This window comes from Neopsephotus bourkii, unplaced genomic scaffold, assembly GCF_033783945.1.
Source record: "Neopsephotus bourkii isolate Nb327-2 ecotype Australia unplaced genomic scaffold, CSIRO-AGI_Nbou_v1 NB_1600, whole genome shotgun sequence".
Classification (NCBI taxonomy): domain Eukaryota; kingdom Metazoa; phylum Chordata; class Aves; order Psittaciformes; family Psittacidae; genus Neopsephotus; species Neopsephotus bourkii.
The window spans coordinates 5,415,193-5,440,036 of record NW_026902076.1 but is presented as its reverse complement, the minus strand read 5'-3'; the positions used below and the strand labels follow the sequence as shown (position 1 = coordinate 5,440,036).

General features: G+C 42.7%; 1 protein-coding gene across 6 annotated transcripts in view; it reads left to right on the top strand.

Annotated features, from left to right (window-relative positions):
• Window positions 1-24,844, top strand: part of EVA1A (eva-1 homolog A, regulator of programmed cell death) — a 203,903-nt gene that overhangs the window by 162,310 nt on the left and 16,749 nt on the right. The window contains exon 2 of one of the 6 annotated variants that reach the window (XM_061372319.1): window positions 1,300-1,438. The exons of the other annotated variants lie outside the window; for them this stretch is intronic. The gene's annotated coding sequence lies outside the window, so the exon portion shown is untranslated. The remainder of the gene's footprint in view (window positions 1-1,299; window positions 1,439-24,844) is intronic. 6 annotated transcript variants of the gene reach the window in all.

Below are 24,844 nucleotides of genomic sequence, written 5' to 3'. Positions count from 1 at the left end.
GTAGTGCCTGCAATGACAATGGTTGTACCTGTCTATGAGAGTGACTTACAGGTCCCACTCACTGTCAAATGCTTCACATTAGCCTGCAGGGTGCTGGGAAGATGCTGTATGGAGAACTGAGGCCAGGAGGGATGTAAAGCTTGATCTGCATGAGCACTTAGGTGCTTGTGTGCATCAGCAAAGAATCCAGGCCAGACACCAGTTCTCCCAGTTCCAGCTTGAAGGCTGTGGAAACTGAATGCCATACTGCCAGCAATTTTTCTGCCTCTATGAGCAGGGCCCACTTGAGGCACCCAGTAGGTGTTTGCCTTGTGTGGCTGATGACTGAAGCAAGGAAACATTTGCGGTCTTCTTTACGTGGATGGCTGGGCTGGCAGGCTTTTCTTATGTTGCTCCTGAGAGAAAAGCAGCAGTATGGACCATCATGGCCTCTGTAAGGGAAGCACCCCTTCCTCATCTGGGTTGCAAAGCTAGTATTTGCCCATGTGGTTGTAAAACTTCACACCAAGGCTCTGCCCCATGGCTTTTGGGCTTAGGGCTGTGCTGCTAAGCTTCCCAGGAGGAGAAGGTAACTTGCTCAGCAGGGATCTCTCTGTTCCCTTCAGGATGTGGGAATGATTAAGTCCTCCTGAGTCTGAGCTGGGGTTTGGAAGTGCATCTCTCTTTTCCTGAGCTCCACTGACAAGGCTGCAGAAGGTGGCTGTTGTGTGCACTTTTGTGATGGAGAGTGACTGTGACTGCTGGGCTTTGTGCCAAAGAAGGTGCTGTCAGCGTGACAAAAGCCCGCTGGAGGAGATATGTCCTTCAGGGATACTCAGCTGAGCTGGTGATGTTCTGGGCATGCGCAGCAGATGCCAACCCTAGATGTCAAAGTAAGGCTAGGTGTGAAGAAATTTAGTGAGGTGCCTGGGCAGGAAACCAGTATTTTTTTTTGGTGACTCATTTTGTTAGTGTTAAGCACTTATCTTCTCCCTGAAGTGAAATTCATGTGCCTGATCGCTGTGTAATGAATCCTGCCTTAAGTGGTAATGCCCAGGGTGAGAAATAAAATGAGTGCAAAGAAAAAGTAGGCAGAACTCAAGTTGCTGCTCCAAGGTTTTTATTCTCCTGTGCAGCTGGGACCAACCTTATGTTTTTTTCTTTGCTATGGCTAATGTGGTAACAGCAGCAAAATACTTCATACCAGTTGTCACAGCTCTGTCGCTCTCTTCTGCTGTACTATCTGTCACTATCTGTTATAGTGACTGCAGAGAGAGGCTAACTCGTCTGCATCTTTTCTTTTTCTCTTTGCTTTGCCAGAATGATGCATTTATTTGGGTTAGGTGTCAAGCAGCATCCATGGCTGGAACAACACCACACTGACTGCCAGAATCAGGTCACTGATGGTCACTCACTGAATTCTTGGCTATTTCAGGCTTTGGCACTCTGCAACAATTAGGTGATGATATAAATGTTATGTTGTGGAAGCTCATATCCAAGTCATGCTCTGCTCTATAAAATGCATTGGATGGGCTTTGAGCAGTGGTGAGAAAAGGCAGGATACATATAGTAAACAGTATATGAGCTTCTCTGAAACAAAAAGCAAGAAGAAAGAAAAGGAAATATGGGATGAGGAGCACCAAAGAGAGTGAAATGTGGAGGGGGGTGGGGGTGGGGTCATTTAAATCTGTTATGAAGAAATGGCAGTATATTGTTCCAAGGCAGAAGTGCAAAAGGTAAATAGAAATTCATCCGTCAAGGATGAAGTGTGTCAGCCTGCTAACTGGTGGCTTTTGTACTGCTTGAAAGTAGTAATCAAATAACTGTCTCAAAAGTAAGAGATGCTCATGGGAAGTTTTCTTTTTCAAATCACAGTCCTAGATAATTTATGGAAGATAGGGGATGGAAATTGTAATAAACCAGAGTGACTTTGGGTACTTTGCCTTCCTCATGTTCAGGTGGTGGGAGGCTTCCTCCTGCTGAGGTGTGTTTTGGGACGTGAGAAGGCGTTTCCTATAATCCTCTGCACATGTACACCTCCAAAGTCCCCAGTAATACTTGGAGAGTGCTGGTCTTTCTTGTTTGGTTTGTTTTCTGTCATGCTATAGGTTTGAAACATCTTCTCTTTGCTGTCAGTGGTTGGGCTGCATGGGAAAGTGTGAAGGAAATCCATTTGGACTAAACATCTAGTACACAGTTTGTCATGTCTGTAAGGACTTGAAAACCTAAATTGCTTCTTCCAGTCCTTGGCTTTGGATCTTTGGCTTCTGTAACCAACTTGTATTGGTGAGCTAAAGGTTCACCTTTTATTTAGATCCCACTGGCCAGTTTCGAGTTTTCTATCCGTTTCCCTAACTTATATGCTTTTCTGCCCCATTATAAGGTTAGAAAGTGTTAAAAAGAGCTCCTGATTAACTGGCAACATGATGCCTCAGTGACTTACTATAGACTTTAGCACTGCCACCTTGGAGAACAGTGATGATCAAAGCTTAGTTATCATATCCAGGTAAGGGGATTTGATGAATAAGCAAAAAGCTGGGACTGAATTAGTCTGGATTAAGTCTGGAAGGCTCTGGTGATTTAGGAAAAGTGGGAAACCAAGAATGATTTTAATATTACTGTTTCTGTGGCTAGCAAGCATTTTAAAGTGTCTATGGCTTGCAGGCAATTTAAAGTTGCTAACACAGGCTGGCTTTGTCAAGATGATCTTGTACATATGGAGAGGTAACTGCTTCACTCTTGAGTCATGAAACTGTAAGCTCCTTTCAAGAGCTTATTAGTCACCAAGCAGGGTGGACACTGACCACTCCTGACAGATATTCAGCCTGGAGAGACTATTCTGGCAATGAACTTTCATGCTTTCCATTAGAAGTGTTTTCCTAGTGACTAACCAAAATTTTCCTGATGCAGTTTCTCTTAGCCCATTGCTTCTCATGTGTCCAAATGAGCACAGAAAACAGATCATTTTTTTTTCTGCTGTGTAGCAACCTTTTTATTTTTGAAGCCTGTTTTCACATCTCCTAGGTTCCATCTCAGTCTCTGTTTATGGTGAGAGTATCTGTATTGCCTAAATTAGTGCTGGTTCTTTTTCTTTCCTCTGGACTCTCTCCTGGAAGACCATGTTTCACTTGCACCCAAGAGCCCCAAACCAGGCACAGTACTCTAGCTGAGATCTTACTACTGTTGAACAAAAGGAAAGGGTTTAGATCTTCTGAGGTCAGAAGGTGTATCAGCCATTTGACATCACTGGTTGATGCTCAACCCTTGTGAGCTGGACTGCTATGGAGATAGGTGATTTTCATTCTGTGTTTGCCTAATGGATTGTTCCTTGCTGCCGTTGGTATCTTCGACTTGTCTGTATGTCCAGCCTCTCAAGATCATCTTAAATTCATTCCCTCTCCTTTTACTGCAGTCCTTCCTAGCTTGGTATCATCTGCAAATGTAATAAACATTATCTATGTTCCAGCATCTTGGTCATCATCCAGTTACTCTGTGTCCAGGAAAATGGAAATATTTTCATTAGAACCGGATCTAGGGCAGAAATCTGCAAAACCCCACTTGATGTATCCTTTCACTGTGAAAAATTAATCATTGAGAACTATGCTGTAAACACTTTTGCAGTTTCTAGGTGAGCTAGTTTAGTTCCTGCCCTAATAGCACACCACGTTTCTGTCGTTTGCTTATGAGAAGGTTCCAAGTGACACTGTTCTTCCTAAGACATTGCTAATGTAGAGCCTGTGATCTAGGGAGGATTCAGATTAACAGCAAATTAATCCTCTGGTGAAGGCAAACTATAAATGAAATACCGGAGCACACAGTGGTCATGCTGAAGGCTACTGCTCATTTTTCTTCACTCATTTTCTGAGAAGGAGCACAGTTCTCTTTCTCAAGACCACATGGCATTTGACTGTAATGCTGCAAGGCAAACAGTGCATCTTTCATTATATTTCATTTTGACTTTCATGCTAGAGGCACATGAAGCCTTCCCTTTCCAAAACACCTTTCCCAAGACAGGGGAATACTGTGTAGAATGAATGTTGGTGTTCTCACACCTTTCTGAATAGCTGCACAGTAGGAAGCCAGCCTTGCCTGGAAAATAGATTTTATTTGCAGAATTGGTAAGTCCTGGTTTCTGGTGACATTTTGTAGGTTAAAACAGGGGTCACATTACTTATCAACAATAATGAGTGTGATCCAGCCAGGAAGAATGTATGATACTGCATATAAATAGGTGCTAAGTAGGAATATGCTGTTAGGATAGTTTTACAGTGCAGCTGCATTAGCTTGGAGGAAGGCAAAAATTAATTTTCTCTTTACAGTATTTGCATCACAGATTCTGACTTTAGCTCACCTCTGATCATACTCTACTTGTATTAAATATACAGAATATGGCTCTTTGTCTGCGTCTCTAACTACTCTCACTGGCTCCATCCATACTAGGACAGTGCACATGTCCAAGGTATGGGCTCAAGCACTGCTCTGCATCACCCGAACTGTTTAATTGCTCCTGTGCTCTTTGCCCTGGCTTTGTTCCCTGCAAACCAGCCCTCATCCAGGCATGGTTTGGGAGCTAGCATGGGCCAGTGGCTCTTCCCAGTAAGCAGTATGAATGAAGCCAGGCTGTGTGGGAGAGTGTGAGGGAGAAAGTTTAGCCATATGGACACAAGCTGTGCTGTTCATATTGCCCTGAGGGTCAGAGAATGAGCCCTGACCTATCTTATTTATAAGCATAGATGGAGAGACTGCAGCACCCTTAAGAACCTTAAGAAAAGGTACAAAATACTTAGATATAGATTTTCAATTATTTGAAAGGTCTCCTTCCCCTTGTGCATCCAGCAGGGCTGTTTTTAAGTCCAGATGTTAATACTTGCACATAGGTGAGTTTTATTACCATTCACATGTGTCTGACTTTCTTTGGACAAAGGTTCTTTTGTGCTTGAGGCTTAGCATTTCATGAGCCATGGGTTTGTCTTCAAAATAGGGTGGGGTTTTTTCGTATTATTAATACCTAATTTATAGTCTGGAGGAGGAGAAAGGAAAGTTTGTTATTTAGATTTTTGACTCACTACACTTATTCCATGAGCAGATGAGTAACTCTGTACTAGGATTTTTGCACATATGGTTCATGACATGACTTGAGCAGGGCACCAAAGCAGGGCAAACCAGGCTGCTTACTCCTGACAATCGTTTGATAAATTGGTTAATTCGATTCACAGAATTGGCAGAAAAATAGAGACAAAAAAGTGACTGTTTGGATTTAAGTGATTTGTAAGATTTAGATTAACTATAAGGAAGAAGTTCTTTACTGCAAGGGTGGTGAGGCTGCCCAGAGAAGCTGTGGCTGCCCCATCCCTGGCAGTGTTCAAGGCCAGGTTGGACTGGGCTTTGAGCAACTTGGTCTAGTGGAAGGTATCCCTGCCCATGGCAGGGGTTGGAACTGGATAAGCTTTAACGTGCCTTCCAACCCAGACTGTTCTGTGATTCTGTGATTTGGATATCTGTTAACATGTCTTGAAACCGGTTTTCAGTTTATTTTATATTTCACATATTTGCAGTTCTCTTGTGCAGATTTAAGGCTTGTTCTTCAGTGTCCCTATTAGGTCAGGAAGAAAATCTGGGAAAGTATGCAAAGCCAAAAGGTGTAATAAAGAATATCCCACCCTGAGCTTTAAAGGATTCCTCAGAGGGAAACTTTTCATCATAACAGTGATTTCTGTTTGGAGTTCAGGTATGTTAATGGTAACCTTATCCAGCGGCCTGCTGTTCCCAGCTGTCAGCGTTGTCTGTCAGTTCTTGCCTTGAGAGGCCATTTCAGGTCTTAGAACTAGTGGCACTATTGCTTTTCTTCTGACATCATGTACATAACAGTCCTGAAATGGCCCTATGCACCAGGCCCTGCTATGTCACACCAGCATCTTTAAGTAGGGATGTAAGCTCCCATGGTTATTACATAATTAAATAAAGTAGAAGTGTCCTGGAACGTTTGGTTTGGTTTTTTTCTCACAGAGTACTTAACGTTCGCACACAGGTCTCAAGTCACCACTTTGATCATTGCCTATAGACAGACTTTCCGAAAAGCCCTTAGTAGCTCCAACAGGGATTGGTCACCCTCAGTTTTACCAGTTCCATGATATTTATTAAGGTTTGATTTTTTTTGCACCTCTGATTGATTGGCAATTATGGGGTCTGTGTGTTACAGGTTTCCAGTAATTATTTTTCTCTGTTGACGGTGTTACCAGCCAAGCACTGAGCCCTTGGCGGTTTTCTGAATTGCTCATCATCATCATCATATTGAATTTAGATTTCATGATAATTAGGATGCCTCAGTTGGACAGTGAGAGTGAGCAATCTGATCTATCCTTCCATCACATAAGTTACTTTCAAGCTATCTGCATGCTGTGAAAGCAGACTGGCAAATTCCTCAAATTGTTAAAGGTGAAGAGGATAAAAATGAGTTTTCTTTAACATGCTACTTCTGAGTGGTTTGCAAACCACATCTTGAATCTCAGCGGGACATAGGGTGTGTGTGGTAACATAACACTGTAAACATGAATTTAACAGACTGTGTTTCATAGATACATGCTGCTGAAAGTTGCTCCCCACTTGCTTTTATGGCAAGACTCAAGCTCTTGTTTGCTTCTTGTCTCGTTTTAGGTTCTCAGTGTTTTCAGATGCTGTGGGAGAAAAGGAACCTCAGTCCAAAATGGGGCACTAGTCACAACCAGATGGGCTGCCTCATGTGCTGGGAAGCTGAGGGTGTCAAATCACAGACAGGCATGTGTTGGGGTGTGACACCCTATGCACATGTGGTTGCCATTAACGATTTGCTTTGCAAGTGCAAAGGAGAGTGAATGAAAATAACAAGGCAGTAAACAAAGAGGGGCTTGACATCTGTGGGGCTGTGCACTGGTTTTCAAAGGCGGTGGGCTAAGACGTAACAGACTTACATGTTTGTCTCCATGGGACTAATGCAGGGGCAGAAAGGTTGTAACTAGGCATCAGGAGCCAGGGCTAAGAGAAAAGAGTGTTAAAATGAAATAAGCACATGCAAAATGCCTTTATTTAGTTTGAAGTTTCTTATTAGCTAGTCTTAGAGAGAGGATTATGTGTGAAAGACTCCATTGCCTGCTTAATATACTATCTATGGTGAGGTGGACCTGCCTGCCTTTTTCTCATTTACTTTGTTATTTTTGTTTCTGGAATGCATGATCTGCAGTACTGAGAGTAGTAACATACCCAGAGCCAAAAGAAGTAAAATAAACCATGATTCTTACAAGGGACTCCAGGCAGAACTTCATCATAGACAGGCAATGAAATGGGATCATAGGACATAGGGTAATTCAGGTTGCGAAGGAGCTCTGAAGGGCTCTAGTATTACCTCCTGCTCAAAGCTGGGTGAGCCATGAGGACAGACCAGGTTGGTCAGGGCTTTACAGTAAGTAGCATATAGGATGGTAGAAAATGGGACAATTGCTGAGATGGTGTATGTCACTTGCAAAGTGTAAAGGAAAGGAAATTAACTTTTCACTATGAATTATCCATCACACAGGGACAGTTTTGGCTCAGTCTTAAAGGGAATGCAGTGAAAGTGTACATGGAGAGATGTCATCAGTCAGTGAGAGCAAAGACAGGCCATGCTTGGGGGCTGCGTGGTTAATCTGTGTGCTGATGCAAGATTGGTCTGCAGTATGCTTACAAGCATTTGCAAGATACCTATAGGAATTAGACACAGATGTTTCTCTGTGCATGCTGAGAATCTCAGGCTTTAGCTTTGGCCCAATATAGTTTTAAATTAGGCATTTCTGTTTGAACCACAATTAAAGAGTTTTGAGCTAAGTCCCCTCACCATGCAGTCATCCTCAGCTACTGTTGTACACATAGACATGGGTAAAGCACGTTAGTACAAAGTGCCGTAAATTACCTGTCTTGGCAATGCAGGACCTGGGATGGGAAGAGAGAGGATTATAAACTGTGGAAGGGGTACGTGTCTGTGTACTGCAAGAAAGCTGACTCCTGGAAGACTGGCCCAAAACCAGACAGAGAATTTAAGAAGTGATATCTAATTTGGGGGATTCCTTGGACACATCAGGGTGGGGCAGCAAGGGGAACAATGGTTAGGGAAAACAGGAGAAGGAAGAGTGTTTGGCTGCATGAGTACGTGGGGAAGAGCTGGGAGAGGACCAGACAATTTTGGCAGAAAAGAAAGCAGTCTGGTGCTGAGATCACAGGAAATACTACCTTCATGTGCAAATAAATAGTAATAGTAATGCAGGAGCTGATAGTATCTGGGGTATAAGCCATGTTTGGAAAAACATGTTAAGTGTTCTTAGAAACAAAGTTGAAGATGCATACTTCAGCATAATGGGAAACTCATTATGCATGCATTCAAATATCTTCTCCAGTGCAGCCGTTTTATAAAGGTCATAGGTTTATTCATAGAGTTTAAAAGCCAGAAGGGACCATGGAGTTATCCAACATGATCTAATATATGTTTATTACATCTTACCCAGTTGCTTTTGTACTAAGTTCAGTGCAATAAACATATCCCATCTTGGGGCTCAGGTCTTAATTTGGAGAGCAGATAAGAAGGACAAGTTACTTGTGGCAGTGATAGTAAAGATCAGTGATCCTGACTGTTCAAGTCTTGCAACGTGTCTCTAATCTGGCATGTGTTCAGCTAGTGTGTCTTGTTAAGTCATCTTTCACAGTCGCCATGTTGATTCACCAAACATCAAGGTTTTTTCAATTTTTCCAGCATAAAGCATTTTTTCAGGTCTTAAATCACACAACAGCCTCATCTCTGCTGCTTCTTTCATCTTTTCTTCAAGTGAAAACAAATGGACTGCCTGAATTATACGTGATCTTCCAGTTTCAGTCTCACCAATGCCACGTAGGAGAGGTAATAACATGACCTAAAATGCTCCTCCCTTTTATGTCTTTAAGTAGTGTGCCATGGTCACAGTGTTGGACTGTATATTCTTTATCCACTGTGACCTCTGTGTATTTTTCCAGTGCTGCTGTTCCCAACCTATGGCAGCTTCTCCATCCTTTAGGTACAGTTTGACTTGACTCCTGCTCTGCTGCTGTGCTGAGTGGTGGTGCGCTGCCATAGTTATGTGGGTATGAACAGACTGAGGTGATCAACCCAAGCATGCTCTGTGGCTAACTGCCTCCAAAAGATTTTCCAGTTGGAGGGTGTGTTTTATATCTGAACAATTAAAGATTTATTTTCTTCCCCTGAGGCTCTTTTCAGAACAGATTTTTTTCATCAAATGGTTTGTCTAACTCCATCCTCACATGCAACTTCCTACCCCAACACAAAATCAAACTCTGCAGTGTTTGCATTTATTTAGAGACGTTCTGTTCCCTGGTTTTTTGTTTGTTTTTTTTTTTAAGTTCATTAGCATTAACTTTGTATTTATTACAATCTACTCCTGGTCCACTAGTTTTCTAATACTGTAGTCCTGCAGACTGTCATAACCTCTCTGATGCTCTATGGATACTGCTGGAATTATGCTTGCCTCTGCCGTATGAGTTATTTTAAACATGAGGCTATCACAGTGCAAGGCATGCAAAGTGTTGCTAAAGCATAAAATTACAAGAAGCAGGGAATTTATGTGTGTGCTAATGTCAAAAGGAGTGAATTAAAATGGTGAGTGATTGCTCAGTGAAGCATATGGATTGTATAGAATGTGCATACAAACTCAGAAGGCATTTTTAGAAAATCCCAAATTTGACCATTCAGGCAATTAATAATGGTTCTGTCTGAAGGAAATTTGCATGTACAGTAAATGTGATGTGCAGAATCCTTTACACTTGCATTCACTGTTATGGTTTTCCCTGGAAGGTAGGGTGCATGTAAGTGTTTCTAAGCAAGTAATGATCATTTTGTCTTAAGCTCCTGCAGAAAAAATATGATCTTTGGAGAGCTTTGAAAAATATCATTAATCATCACTGCTTCCCTTACAAGGAGGAATGGTTTTGAGATTAGGGCTTTGGAGGGAGACTTGGAAGATCTGGTTTGTGTTTCCCAGCTCTGCCACAAACATTCATACATCTTCAGGTTGTATTTCAAAATAGTTTATCTCACAGCTCAGTAGAAGCAGAAATAACCACATTTTCAAATGCAATAATTTTGTTAGGTACTAAGCCCTCTGTAAACTCCTCTGCAGCTATGGGAGTTCTTGAAAAGATTAAACATGTGTTTATCTATGCCAAGTTCCGACCTTTAAAATAGAAATGATCTCTTTCTTTGACCATTTTACTTTCATTTTCTCCTTTGTTTCTGTATCAATTATAAGCATTTTTTGAGCAGGGGTGCTCTTAAACTACATTTCTGTGGTCCCAGGGAGAACCTCAGCCTTGGTTTTGTCTTTGGGTACAATTGTAATGTGAATACTAATTTGAAGTCATATAGTCTACAACGAAAAGTCTGGGAAGCGACTAGGCTAGTAGTTTTCAGATACATAAAACTCTGCCCGTAGGGAGGACTGCTTATCCCTTGGAGAGGATGAAGAACATAAATTGTAAGAAAGGAAATTTGAGTTTTATATTAAAAAATATATTTTAGTGATGAAAAAAGGGAAGTTATGGAAGAGTTGGAATGGTAATTGTAGGATCTGCATCATTGGGGATATTCAAAAACAAGCTAGATTGAATCCTATGGGACTAGAAGGGTAGACTAGATGACCCTGCAAAGTCATTTTCAGCCGTATTACTCTGTGACACACAAGTTTATTTTGCCGTTGTCTCAGTTTGGTCTAGTGAGTTGCCTAAAACCATGTCATATGTTGTTCATAGGGCCAGGATTTGCTGTGCTTCCCTTCTTACTGTTTGCTAGTAGATCTTTCATTGGACTCCTCTTCAGCAGAGCCAAAGTTAACGCTGCTCTTTTACTTTGGACTACTTTTTCCTGAAGCACAGAACTCTACCTTGAAATATGAGTTTTCCAACTGTGAAGGCGGTCATTTGTTTTCACACAGAACTTGTGGCAGGACAGGAGAAGGTGTTTGGTTCTTGGTGATGCTACCCACATGTGATTTTTGGCTGTGTACGCAGAGCGTGGAGTGGAAAGCTTTACTTTCCAGCTGGCTTCATTCTACGGCATGGGACTCCCAGCCAAATTTCTCAGGACAATTTAAATCAGCTCAGTCTCTGGCTTGCTGTCTCTTGCGCAAATGGGAAGGTATGAGCATGCGCACTGGGGGTCCTAGTCATTACCAAAACTTCTTGAGTTAGGTGTTCATGAATGGTGATGAAAGAGCACAGGGTCTGCACCTGTGCTGTGAAATAAAACATGCCAAAGCCTCTCTGGTCTTGCGGGTGAGTGCCACAGCAGACTTGCATCTAGCTAGATGTTCTGTCTTTGAAACAGGGCAGTCACACACATCCAGACTGCCTAAGGGCAATGATCCAGGCTATGGCTAGCCATGACTGAGGGGAGCAATAGTTGACATGAGCCAAGTTTCTGTTGAGGACTATGCGAACATTTAAAGAGTACAAATTATCATTTACTATTGCTTGGACCAATGCCCTGGGCTGCCTTAGTTTGCAGGAAAGAACATAGCTCATGGGCTTACACAGCAGTGCCAACACACCAAGGAGCTCTGTGCTGGGAGGTGCACGCGGCTGAGCATTGTAGGATGCTCTGGAATTCCATCCTGGGAGAATGCCATGTCAGGTGAAGCCCATACTGATGCAGCGAGTAGCAACTACCACTAGAAATCTGGTGTTCAAACCTCCTCCTAAACTCATGACAAAAGCTCTCTGCAGTGCTCCTGTGGCTTTGACCAGATACCCAGCCACTGGGTTTGGATCACCCAGACAGACTGGGTGTCAGTTCTAACTCTGTCTCCCCTTGTATTGTGTTTACTCTGAGCTGACAGTGCTTGTGGTGTGAGCCCAGTGCACTCCTAAGGCCTGATGGCTGGGCTGAACAAGCCCATGTGCTTAATGTACTATGCTGCTTGGGAAACATTTGCTTGGGTTCATTTCTGAGCAGAAACAGATGGTAATTGTCAGCTATGGACCAAGTCTGTTTGAAAGCTTTAAAAGGAAATGTTTTCTCCTTGACAAAGGATTGCTTTCATTCAATCAGGTTTGATGGTAATGCTTGCATGGCACTGGAATATTTGAATCTAATATGCAAATCAAATTTGTTTCGTGTTTTATGGTTATTGGGTTAAATCCTCAACTATTCAGTTCTGCTGCAGGCAGACACATAGCACAGGTCTCTAAACAGCTTACTGCTTTTGAAATCTGGCTTACAAGTGGGGACTGATAAGAGTTGTGAAGCTGACAACCCTGTAGCCTGGGCTGGATGTGCTCTGGTTATCTACAGAAATGATGCCGGCTCAGCCAGGTAAGCTTCCTGCATGTGTTACCTGCCTGTCGTGACCTTGTTTTTGAAGGCCCATCTCTGGATATGCGAGTCATGCCATTCCAGACGTAGAGGTATCATTCATTATGCCTTTGGCATGTGTACTGTGACAACCAGCAAGTCTTCCTATTAGTGTTTTTTTGTAACTATGACTTTGCCTACTGGCTGGTCGAGCAAGGGTAGCACATTCACTTCAAATAATTAATTACTCAGAGATTATCTTTTGCCTTTTCTGCATAACTTTTGACTAACATCTGTGCAGTGCTTGAATCCCAGTCTGATAATGCCTGCTATATGGCCAGCTAACTGATTGTGTCCACCCAGGCAAAAGAGCAATTCCTGTGGCCAAACTTTCCTCTCAGGATGCCAGGGCTTTGTGTGGCTTACACTGGCCTGGCAGTCAGAAACCCCAGCTAACTCTTTTCATATTCCACAATGGTTATTTCAGCATAATGAATGCAGAAGAACACAACTGTTTTGAGTTTTCTCTATATTTACACAAAGAAAATGATTCTTAATCAGGTAATTGAGTGCTTTGTTTGATTAAGCCCTACGTTTATAGGCATCATTTTTTTCAGCTCTTTGCTGCAATTAGCTTTAAAGCTGGAGCACGGAACAAAAGAGGCAGAAGAAGGTTTGGGGTTCAGGACTACTTGCACAGCCAGCTTTTAATCCATCTCCTGGCAGTCCATTTTCATTGTGGCTTATGTCCATCTGTGTGTATGTGCCAGCACAAGCAGAAGCCAGTAGAAGACCTCTTGTTGAGCTCTATATCAAGGTGTCTCAGGCCAGGAATTTGATTAATAATTATTTCTAGGAGTTTGTGTTTTCCAGAGTTGGAGCCAGACCTGGGAGCACAGCTGGGGTAAGCTTGTCTGTCACCCAGGGGAAAGACATACCTGTACGTAGGTTGGGTGGAAGGTTTCTGTCTCGAGAGAGCTGGAGTACTTGTAAATCTCTGGCTGTTGTGGAAGTGGGAAGATGCAGTTATTTATCGTCTGTAGGTGATTGTCATGCCAGAGCTGTGTCTCTGGCTCCACATGCTCAACACAGATGAGGACTTATTTCTCTAGGACCTTTTCTTCTGTTGTTTTTGTCTAATAGTGCAATCAGAGTCTTCCTTGCTGGAAAAACCCTGATAAATGCCAATAGAAGAACAAGAAAATTAAGGAGGAAGAGCTGGAAGTATTGGTCTGAGGGAGCTCTGCCAGAAGATGGAATTCTGTTTTTATTCAGTCAAATTGAGAAGAAAAGGAAGTTTTCATATCAGACTTTGCCATCACATTTTTGCAGAAATGATTAATTGTGTACAAGTTTGGCTCTAAAGCTTTGCCTAGATGGGAATGGATGGGGGATGAGAGTTTCCACATAGGAAGTTATCTTTTATCTCTGCAGTTGGTTCAAGCACAGCCATGGCTGCAGAAAAGCGCTGATGGGAAACAGTCTTTGGATAGCTCATTAAATCAAATGATTGATGCAAGCATTTGATCACTGTAATAGTAGAATAAGTTCCACTGTAGTTTTCAGAGTGGTTGTAATGGCATTTAAGAAAGAACTCTTAGGACCAAAGGACATGTGGGGGTGTTAGCTGTGCATCTATCATCTATTTTAGCTCTCTGTCATTTGGATCATTTAATTGAAATATGGAAAGATTAAAAGTCAAAGACTTCCCTTTGACATAAAAAGAAACAACATTTATGGCTTGAATTTGGCTCAGGAGACTATTTTATCCCACCATCTCTTCCTTAAACCTTGTTGGTCTCTTTGATGGATGAGGTGCCCCATATAATATCCTTTTTCAATCACATGAGTCTGCTGGACTCTCACAATCTTTTTGGTCTTTGTCTTTAAAGAGAAAGGAGAAACATTAGGGAAAGATATGGTAACATGGATCCTTCCTATTTCTGGGCAGTAGCAGCTCTGTGCTGTGTTAATAAAGTAGTTTGATAAGAGTGTTCCGTTTAGGCTGGCTGAGTTCAGTCTCTTCATTCTCAGTGGAGTCTGAGCACTGCTCTCTGTGTGGCTGCAAAAAGTCAAAGGGACGTGTACTGCTTCATGAGGGCAGATTGTGCAGTACAGAAGGTCCCTCAGAGGCAGGTACCTCTGTATAAATCAGTATTTTTTTACAGGCATGGCTGGAACACGTGTGCAGGGACAGTTCAGGAGAGGCCAAGTGAATTTTTTCAGCTGTCTTCTTTCCCTTGTGGAGCATTTCAGCATTCAGTGTTTCTAAAGGGCTGTCCATTCGTATAACACATAGCTGATATCCCTGAGCTGCAGATGTGTCACAGCTCTGTGTTTGCATACTGTCCCACTGGGCTACCCCAGCTTCCTTTGCTGTGGACAGGTGACAGACCCAGCTTTTTTGCTGGCCTGCTACATCTCCAGCTCATCAGCGCCTATGTCTGTTGTGCTGCTACATGACTGTGATTTCATGTCACAGATGCTTTGTGCCCTGAGAAGCAGTGCTAACCTCCCAAGCTAGGACAGCTGCTTAGTCTTCTGTGTTTGCTCCCTGAACTTAACTGAGTGTGTCTGTACTGAGGAGCAAAATAGGGCCAAAGCCCAGGAGCTCCTGACATGAGAACTCAGTGGTGCTGAGTTCTCCTGTGGTGCTCAGTGGTGCTGAGAACTCCTGTGCTAAGTTGCAGAAACTATATTTGGTGTTGCATGGTCCTGATACGGCCTAAACGTTAGCATGAGCCACACACTATTCCCAGCAGGCATTTTGGATGGAGCCACTCTGTTTTGAATGCTAAGGGAGTTTAATAGCATGAATGTTGTTAGACTTTACTAGGTGAATGGTGTGTTTAATTTCTTTGCATGACAGCAACCACAGTTTACTTCTTCCAGGACATGTCAGAGTGGGTACTAATGCTCCTTGTGTCTTTGTAATGGTTTCAAAGATCAGATGAACTTTATCTATCACAAAATCTTCACAGGTCTAAACAGAATACTGGAAAGACCACACACATTTCCCTTCCCAGGTTTCCTCATCACTTTAGGCACACTCTGCATGAAAGCCAGGGTCTGCTGATGAGGCTAGGGTCATTCCTCCTACGTATGGGTTTCTTTCCAGATCACAACCTCCTTCTTCCTCTGCATCCAGGTTCTTGCTGACTGCAGATAGCTGTGGATATTGTATATTTAGTCTCCGACCTCTCAGAAGAAGGTAAACAAAACAAAATATCCTCATATGACATCAGGTCCTCACTGAGGAATAAAAGAATCCTTTCTGCCTCTGGAGATGATCAGCAGGAGTACAGAATCTGAGAACAGACAGTTGTCTTTGCGCACAGCAAGAAGCACCAACCACTTCATTGCCTGCTTTGCCTAGAAGGAAGCAGGCAGGCTGGGTCACCACCTCCAAGGTCAGGAGAGCCAGTCTGACCTTTCATCTCACCTCTGTCCTTCCAGTCCTGTGACAGTAGCTTTACAGGGTGGCACAAGCTGTGTGAGGACTGGTGCAAGACCCTGCTTTGCAAACTGCTGTGGTTCACCTTGAAAGAGTCTGGGAAGTTGTTCAGAATCATAGAACAGTTAGGGTTGGAAAGGACCTTAAGATCATCAAGTTCCAACCCCCCTGCCATGGGCAGGGACACCTCGCTCTAAACCATCTCACCCAAGGCCTTGTCCAGCCTGGCCTTGAACACTGCCAGGGATGGAGCATTCACAACCTCCCTGGACAACCTATTCCAGTGCCTCACCACCCTAACAGGAAAGAATTTCCTCCTTATATCCAAACTTCCCCTGTTTAAGTTTTAACCCATTACCCCTTGTCCTACCACTACAGTCCCTAATGAAGAGTCCAGTTTATGGATGATATATCAGAATTACTGCTCATACATTTCATTAGATGCCTGAGTTTGAATAATGTTGCAGCCATTTCACCCCTTTTATGAGCCAGCTATATGGAGATTAGACTGATGGTAGGTTTTGATTTCCAGCTCTGTGAAACTTGGCTGCAAATCTTAGATGCCTCCAGAGCTTGTACTGCTCTTGGGAAATTGGGCAGGCAGTTCTTTGCACCAAGTGCTGTAGAAGCAAAAAGATGACATTTTTTTCTACGTACTGCATTTTTAATTAGTATGCCTCTTTCACAATGTGCCTTACTTTGAACTCTATTTGTCTTAGACTTTCCATTAACTGGGCACAATTGGAGGTGAATTATTTGCTCAAGGGTGAAGAAAATAACTTTCATATGAGGTGGGGTTTTTTTAATACTGATTTCTCAGGTTCTTTATTTTTCATAGAGAAAACACTGAGGCAACTTGAAGATGGAAAGCTCTGACTAAGCAGAGTAGTGGGCCAGTTCTCACCTTCCTTGCAATAATAGCTATAACGGGATGGCAGAGGTGTAAACAAGGTGGTGATGTAACAGTTTTCTACACTGGACTTGCTGAAGTTCCTGCTGAACTGAGAGAAAGTTAGGAAGAAGGTTTACCTGAGAGTAAATTAATCTTCTGCTTTATTCCACTGAAACAGCTAGTGCTTTGATCTTTGTTCAGTTACCTGTTTGTACTCCCACTGTGCCTAGGAGTCATGGGCATGAATCACAGCCCTCTCCTGCCAGGCTGAGGTCAGTTTTAATGCTTTAATATCTGATATATCTCCTATCAGCAGTCTGCATCTGGCAGTCAACAAGTTAACAGCTATTTTTCTCCTCTGTTATGATCCCGTGCAGTTATTAGAGCTAAGGTAATTAAGGTAGATTACTTCAGACTTTAAATAACGTGGATGGTTATTGGAACTGCAATTAATAACATCTTGTCACTACAACCCTGGCAAGCTGTGAGGTAGATTTTATTCTGTTCAGTTGCATTGATAAGGATCAATTTTCCTTTTGAGGACCAGCCACTCTTATTTGTGAAACAAGCAAATTCTGCAGCATGTGTCTCCAGAGATGAGCAGTCTCTCCATTGGTATAAACAGGGGTCTTCCTAGCATGGGACAGAAAGACTTTAAGAGACTGTTTTTATGACTTTATTTGCTGTTTCCAGGGTCTTGTAAAGCATCCCTGTCTATACCATCTCCTGGAAATCTGTTTGTTAAAGGTTTCCTTGTTCAAAAGATGTTCACAGCATCTTTGTGTTGGATTATTCCTTTCATCTGATGATAAGATACCAGGGCTGGTGGGCTCAAGATATCCAGTAGCAGGAACAAATACTGCAATACAGAACATTATATTCCACTCGAATGAAGTGGCAACTTGAGTACATGCCAGATAAAGGATCTGCACGGGATTCAAGTTACTAGCAGCAAAGGTATGTGTTAGGTCTTTTTTCTTTTTTTCTAAGAGTTCCAGAAAGGAAGCCTAAAAATAACAGTCCTACAGCATGAAGTAAGCTCCTTGGCTATGAGTTAGCAACCTGCATTTCATAGGGAATATGAAATAATAACACTTTTACACACATGGCAGGTTACGATGTGTGTCCTTTTACACTTTTGAACTGATTGATTCAGTCATTTTGAAAGGTGGTGTACGAGAGTTGGCAGCTGATGGGCTTTTCTACCTGAACAGGCAGGACCTGGACCATGCTTGGCAAAGGCCACTAGTAAGGGAGCATTGATGACCTTCCCAGAATGACTGCCCTAAGGCTTGGCTGGGGTGGCAACCTGGTCAATCAAGTATGGTTAGCTGGGATGTGCCAGAGACCTGCTAGTCTGCTAGAGAGGTCTCAAGGGAGGCCCAAGTAGTCCTGGAATGATTTCTGCACTAATTTGGTGGGTAGGATTTGATTTGGGATGGTTTGGATAGTTTTAGAATAAATTAGATTAGTCCTTTGCAAGCAACTTCCTACACCAGTATATAGCTATAACTTGAATACTTGCTGCTCAGCTTTGCAAACCCTTACTTGCACTAATGCAGGTATTTAACTGAAGTGGTTAAACTAAGAGATTAGTCAGCCTATCTCTAGAATCAATTGAGAGATAAATTAGCTGCCTCCCAGTAAAGTGCCTTCAATTAGGTGGCATGAATCCATATATTATTTGAGATAGGGATATTCATATAAATGAATCTTAATTACATGTGTGAAGAGTGGAAAAGGCAGACTAGCGTGCATGAAACATTGTACTTGCTAAACGTTTCATGAAGCATAATAGAAACAAATATTTAGCTTTAAAAAACTTTGCGTTCTCTTAAAAAAATAATAAAAAATAATCAGTCCTGGAAAACTGCCACAAGCATCCAGCACTGCGTGTTCCCACATTTTTTCTCGTGCTCCCAGACTGTGCTGGTGGAAGTAGCTGCAGGGCAAGTTGCATAAGAGTATAGGGTAGGTGCTCAGTAACATCCTTGCTGGGCTAAAACAAAACCCTGGCATTGTTTTCCACAGTGTATATCTGCTTTTATGTGGCGTCAGGAGAGTGACTATAATTTGGTGTTCCACAAAACTGGCAGTTACTTGCAGTAGCAATTGTAGTACCACTTGAGCTCTGAGTCCCTACTGCTCCCTCAGGATACGCATGGAAGCAAGATGATGCACATTAGAGAGGTTCTGCCAGTTAAATGTAACTTCTTTAAAAGATGGGAGGTTTAATAGTCTTATAATTCAAAAACATCTATAGAGTTTTCCCCCAGACTTTCCACTGTGCTCAGGAAGTCTCAGCCCCAAAGGGAGATGTCTCACAGGTTATGACCACATGAAAATAAGGATTTATATTGAAAACAGTTTTGCTACTTTGTTCATGGTTCCTTGGATTTCAAGTTTGTTAGCATAGCCTGGCTTCTCGTGTAAGCCAAGTCCTGAACAACAGGAGCCAGTGATCCCAGTGTCAAGTTCTGTATCTCAAACCAATTTTTGTTCAGTAAATATTCATCTGCATTCATCCATATATAACTGATGAGCATTTAGCACTATAGCTACTTTATATGGTTTTGTTCACTCCTAGTCTTTATTCCAGTACTGTTGATAACCTTTCCCCATGCAGAGTTTCCAGTTTGGGCATCTCATGGAATCCGGAGAACTGCCACACTAAATCAACCATGTGACCAGACAAAGGCACTGTCTTTAATGACCGAGGTTACTGGCTGCTTTCTGATGGCGTTCCTCAGCTTGCATAATCACGGCATTGCTGTAATTTTGGAAAAGAGTTCTAGCCCCTTGTCTAGTTCTCTGCTGTTTGATTACCAAAAGGAAGAGCTGATGACCCGATAAAGAGCTAGCACCTGCTGTTGGATAAGTAGCACTTAGGTAAAAACAAAATATTTCTTTTACAGAGTGTAGTTTTACTGCTGTAATTACAAAGGTTTTTAATTAGACAAGGAGAGCAGATGGGAAGTATTTCCTGGCTGTGCCTGCCAGCAGACACTGAGATCAAACCATGGTGGAATATCCAGGGATATGCTGGTTTGGATTTTTCTTTGAATTAGTTGTTTTCTGGATCACTTTTCTGGTGCCTTAGAGGTCACTAGTGGTCTGTGGACTACAGAATGGGTGACATTGCTTCAGAGATGAGCACAGGAAATCCCCTAAATGTCTGTCTTGGTCAATAGCCTCAAAGGAGAAGTCATATTTCTAAGTCTTGGAATATAATGGCTGAATTATACCAGGCTAGTTGTTAGCTCAGACGCTGAAGCATGGGCTTCTTACTCTTTATTCAGGGAAGTGCAGTGTAGTTGCAGTTGATCTTACTTTCCCTTGTACCTTTCTTTCCTGCCTAGCCTCACACTTCTTTGCCGTTCCTCTCCTGGGTGTTGGCATGGCTTCCCATCAGCTCCAGAATGTACCAGGGACTCTGGCCCTTTACTCCATCCCTTTCTCCTTACCTATGTTGGATATCTTTGCCATTTAAGTGACACGTAGTGCTCACCCAGCCCCTGCCTTTGGGTATGTAATAGTGAAGACCTCCAAGGGCCTCTCTCACTGATAGTGCTTGTATACTTTTCACTGAAATTTAAGGGATTATCTTTTGCCCCAAGTTTTACAGAAGCAGTTGCTGCGACTAAGCTGATTCATAGTTAACTTGCAGAGCTGCAACCACTCGGGTATGTGTTGGCACCCTGAGCACAGAGACTCTCCTCCCTTGCTGGCGAGCAGTTCTTTGCATGAGCAATGCTCTGGCTCTGGATCAGCCACACTTGAACACACAATGCTTACTGCTCTGTCAGCATCCTCCTGGGAGCCACGTATCGTGTCACATATTTTCCTGAAAAATAGATAAGCTGCACAAGAGACTTTCTGCCAAGCTCTGTAGCCTAAATCAGTCAAGAGCAACACTTCTGTAGTATAAAAGTAATTTAAAATAGTAGAATGTTGCAGCGTTAAATCTTTGATGAAAATGACTGAACACGATGAGAAAAAAAATAGGAATTGTGTCAAAATCTGAAATTTAGTGTTTCTTTGCTTTGGTCTGGAGTAGAATGGAGATTCTTAGAGCATTGCATAAAATCAAAGTATGTACTAAAAGTCTTCCCTGAAGACACCAACATAATGCCTAAGAAAGCCAGACATCAGTAGGCTGGTTTGCAAAATAGCAATGGAGGTATGTGATCAATGCAGTCCAAATACGGGAATAGGAAAGATGGGAAGAACGGGTCTGATGTCCTTATTAAACTTGCTCTCCTTTTTGTGCCACCCTCTGTAGTGTGTCTTCCTCTCAACCCATAAAGGGCCCAGGCCCCCAGTTCAGACACCCTTCTGTGCTGCAAAGAAGGAAACCCAAAACTGACTCATGGGCTCCCCTGCTGGACTCCTTCCTAGTCTGTGAGGCTGGAAGTTTCTCCCAGCTGCATCCTCATAATTATTAGCACCCTTGTAATTACAAGAGTGTTTTCTTCCCTGCCTGCTGCCACTTCTGAGATTGAGGCTACATAACTGAAAGGTCAGATTCTGTCCATGCTCAGCATGCAAATAAAGGAAAAGTTGCTTAAGTCAGCAGAGTGGAACGCACTCCACACTTGAGTGCCAAAGTCAGGTTTCTGTTCCTGCAGTGACCTTGCTGATGGTAGTTACCGATGCTTCAGTAGCACCTGGAGGTGACATTAATGGTTTGATTTGAATTGAGATCCATCTCAAAAATACACCACTGATGCTCAGGTGTGCAGAGTTACTGTCATAGTCTCAGGGCCTGGTGAAGATAAAATGCAATCCAACTGCTAGAGAGGTCCTACAACTACAGCTGGCAGAAGGTCCCACGGGAGCTGTAGCTGAGCATGCTTGAATTTGGGCAAGCCTCAGCTTGAGTCTTATCCTCCTAAACATGCATTATTTTATGAAAATTCAGAATTCTCTTGACCTTGGGAGCAGGCAGAAATCTACCAGATGAAAGTAAGTCTGTATCTGCAGGTATCTCTTACAAGGCTTTCTTCCTTTTGATCCATTTTTCTTTCCAAATAGGACATGTAGGGAGCAGACTGGTGCATGTGATGCTTTCCACTGTGCCCTTTGGAGACCAAAAGCCACATCAAGCAGGAGATTTATTAGTTGCTGGCAATAGATGCTTCGTGTTCTGTTCTATTACATTTAAGATGATGAAAGGAGAAGAACCGACTTTCATGGCTATGAAAGCAGAAGGAAAACTGCCTGTGGATAGAACAAGCACATGCATCATTGGATAGAAATTAAGGTGTTTGTAGCTTCAAATCCTGATCTGAAAAGTTCAAGATCGAATTAAAATTTCTGAGTAAAAGATGTGAAGCAGTTCATAAGATTTTAACTCAGATACACTCAGGAGAATAAATCCAAAGGCAACATGATGATTCATTAACTATCTCTTATTAGGCTCCTAAATTCAAGTAGACAGAATCTCCCCTGGAGGCTTTTAAAGGCACCCACCTTTCACTATGGACGATACAGGAACTTAAGAGCATAACTTATTTAAGGAGGACTCCTTCATTAGGTACCTACAGAGCATGCATGGACTGAGTTCCCAGATGAGGTGAACTGGATCTTTTAATAAAGTTACTGCATTTCTGGACATGCAGAAATAGAACAAAGCAGGGCAAGGTGTTCTGCAGCCTTGTGCAAGGAGGGGGGAAGGCTGGGAGGGGGCAGTGCTTGTGTCCCACTGCCCTGGGGAGCCTCATTTGGAGATGCACCATTTCCTATGTTTCCTTTGTCTCTTAAAGCCTCTCACATCACAGGGCCATATACCTGCAGGAGATTTCACCAGGAGGAATGGTGAGACCAAGATAATTTGTGTTGCATTGGCTTTGTTTCTGGACTGGAATTGTTTCTGCTTCTTAAGTCACTTCTCTAATTGCAGCTGCATGAGAAAAGGATGATCATCTCCTTTTCCATGGATGGCAAACAAGATAAAAGCTTGTCTGTGTTATGTTTATATTCTCATTGCACAACCTTTGCGTAGTTGGCTGCTGTCAGAAGATGCAGTAAAAGGCAAAACATCTAGGCTGCCTCAGGAGTAGTCTTGGCAGAGTGTATAAGTTGTGTCAGGCATCCCAGCTTGTGCGGCTTCCCACCAGCCCAAAAATTGCTAGCAGCAGAGATGGATTTCTGCTTTGGACAGCATCTGAAGGGAGTGGTAGGGGAGGATGGCCCTGATGCAGGCTGTGGGGTTGGGGAGGTGCTTTGGTTATGACAGGGCTATTTTCCCAGACAGTCTCGATTCCTGCATGATGCTTGGAAGTAGACTTACTGTAACTGGCATGAGTCACTTCCTTGTTACCGGTGGTTTGGAACCACTGTGCACAGAAAACATGCCTGCAGCAGGCTGAGTAACTCATTCTGTTTCGGGATGTAGGATCTGATGGTTTCCTATTAAGGGATTACATGTATATCTGACCAAAAAACTTCCCTGTCACATGAAGGGGGAATGCCTGATGGCAGGGCAGGAACTGAAGGCAGGCTTTGGATGTTTGACATGACACATGTGCTCACAAGAAGAGGTAAAACCTCTCTCTGTGTGATGCAAATGGAGTTTAATTCACTTGAAAGGGGCACATCCAGCACAGAGCTAGATGGGGCACAAGCAGCTGGAAGAGGTTTCAGCTTGCTCCTTAGCCATGTGTGAGACCCTTGGGAAGAAGCCAAGGGTGTAGGCTGTTCTTCAGTTTACTTTTGTTAATCAAATTAGCATCTTCCACCCCCGTGTTTCTAGCTATACAGTGGTGCTACTGTTGTCACCAGGTGCAGAGTCTTCTTACATGTGGGATTTTTCCTTCTTGCTCTGTGATTGTATTATGATACTTTGTCGTCTGAACAGCCAAAATCCATCATTTTAATATGTATTGTTGACTGACTGCTTGGTGAATTTAGGTTTTACAGCACACACCAATTTTGCAATTTGAGAGCCACATACCTTACGTATGTGTTAAGGAATTGCTTTCTTGTAATAGTTCAGAAGCATGAATGATCCCATTTCTGATTGGATGCTGTGCATTTTCAAATCTCAAACACAAATCCTTCAGAGCTGCTACCCCTAAAGCCTGCAGCAGTTTATATTGGGTGTTTACTCACAGGAGGGCTTTTTATTATTATTTTAAAAATACGTTGAGCATCAACAGTTCCTGGCCTCAACCTGCCCAGATAAAAGGCCTGGTTGTAATTTTCACTGGTGAGGCAGTCATGTTTTGCTCAAACAGTACTCTGCTTCAAGCTCTCACGGGAGGATTTGCTGAAGGTCCTGCAGATCTGCTTTAATCATACGGAGCTTTCAGAATAAACTTTATGGGCTGAAAATGCACAAACAAATACATAACAGAGGACTGGAGAATTACAACCCCCCTGTCTGTATGTTTTTAAGACTGAGCTTTCATTGATTTCCCCTCCAATTGACTGATCTGTATATACAGTGAAGTTGGAGGTCAGAGGATAATTGCTTCCTGGGAGTGGAAGTCTTTAAGCATGTTTAGGACTGAGCAAGTATCAGGAAACACCAAATGATCAAATTAGCAGAGAAGGGATGGTTTGAGTGCAAGGCTGAAATACAGAGATCCTGAGTTTGTTTCCTTTCTTTGGCATAGACTCCGTCTGTGAGATTGGACAAATCATTCTGATACTTAAAAACTTTCAAAACTCTGAGCCAAATCCCTGTCTGTAAAATATAGGGGCTATGGCAGTCAAATGTTTTGATTAGGGCAGTGATATACATGCTTAAATTGAAACACTCAGCAGCATATTGGAAAAGAATTTCTCAGACAGACAATGTTCCTCTGCAAAACAATCCTTTATGGCAATTGGCTGAACCCCCAGGACTGGAGTGTCTAAAACTAGGTAGATTGAAACAGTAGAAAACACAGCAAGTTGTCTTGAAGAAGAGGTGAGGTATTGGCTCGTCTTTTCCAGCTCTTGGCACTGTAATTCAGCATTTTGCTGCTTGTAGGCACAGTAGCCTTTTCATCAGCCCTCAGATTTCTGGCCACACAAGAGAGTGCTTGTGTGAAAACCCCAGCAGAAGGAGTCTCCACCAAGTACAAAAAAGGACACTGTCAGCAGCATCAGCATGTGCCTTTTCACGTTCTCCTGCCAGTTGCTTGTAGCTGAATCTGATGGGTCTGCTCTGCCAGTGAGAGCACACTTCAGC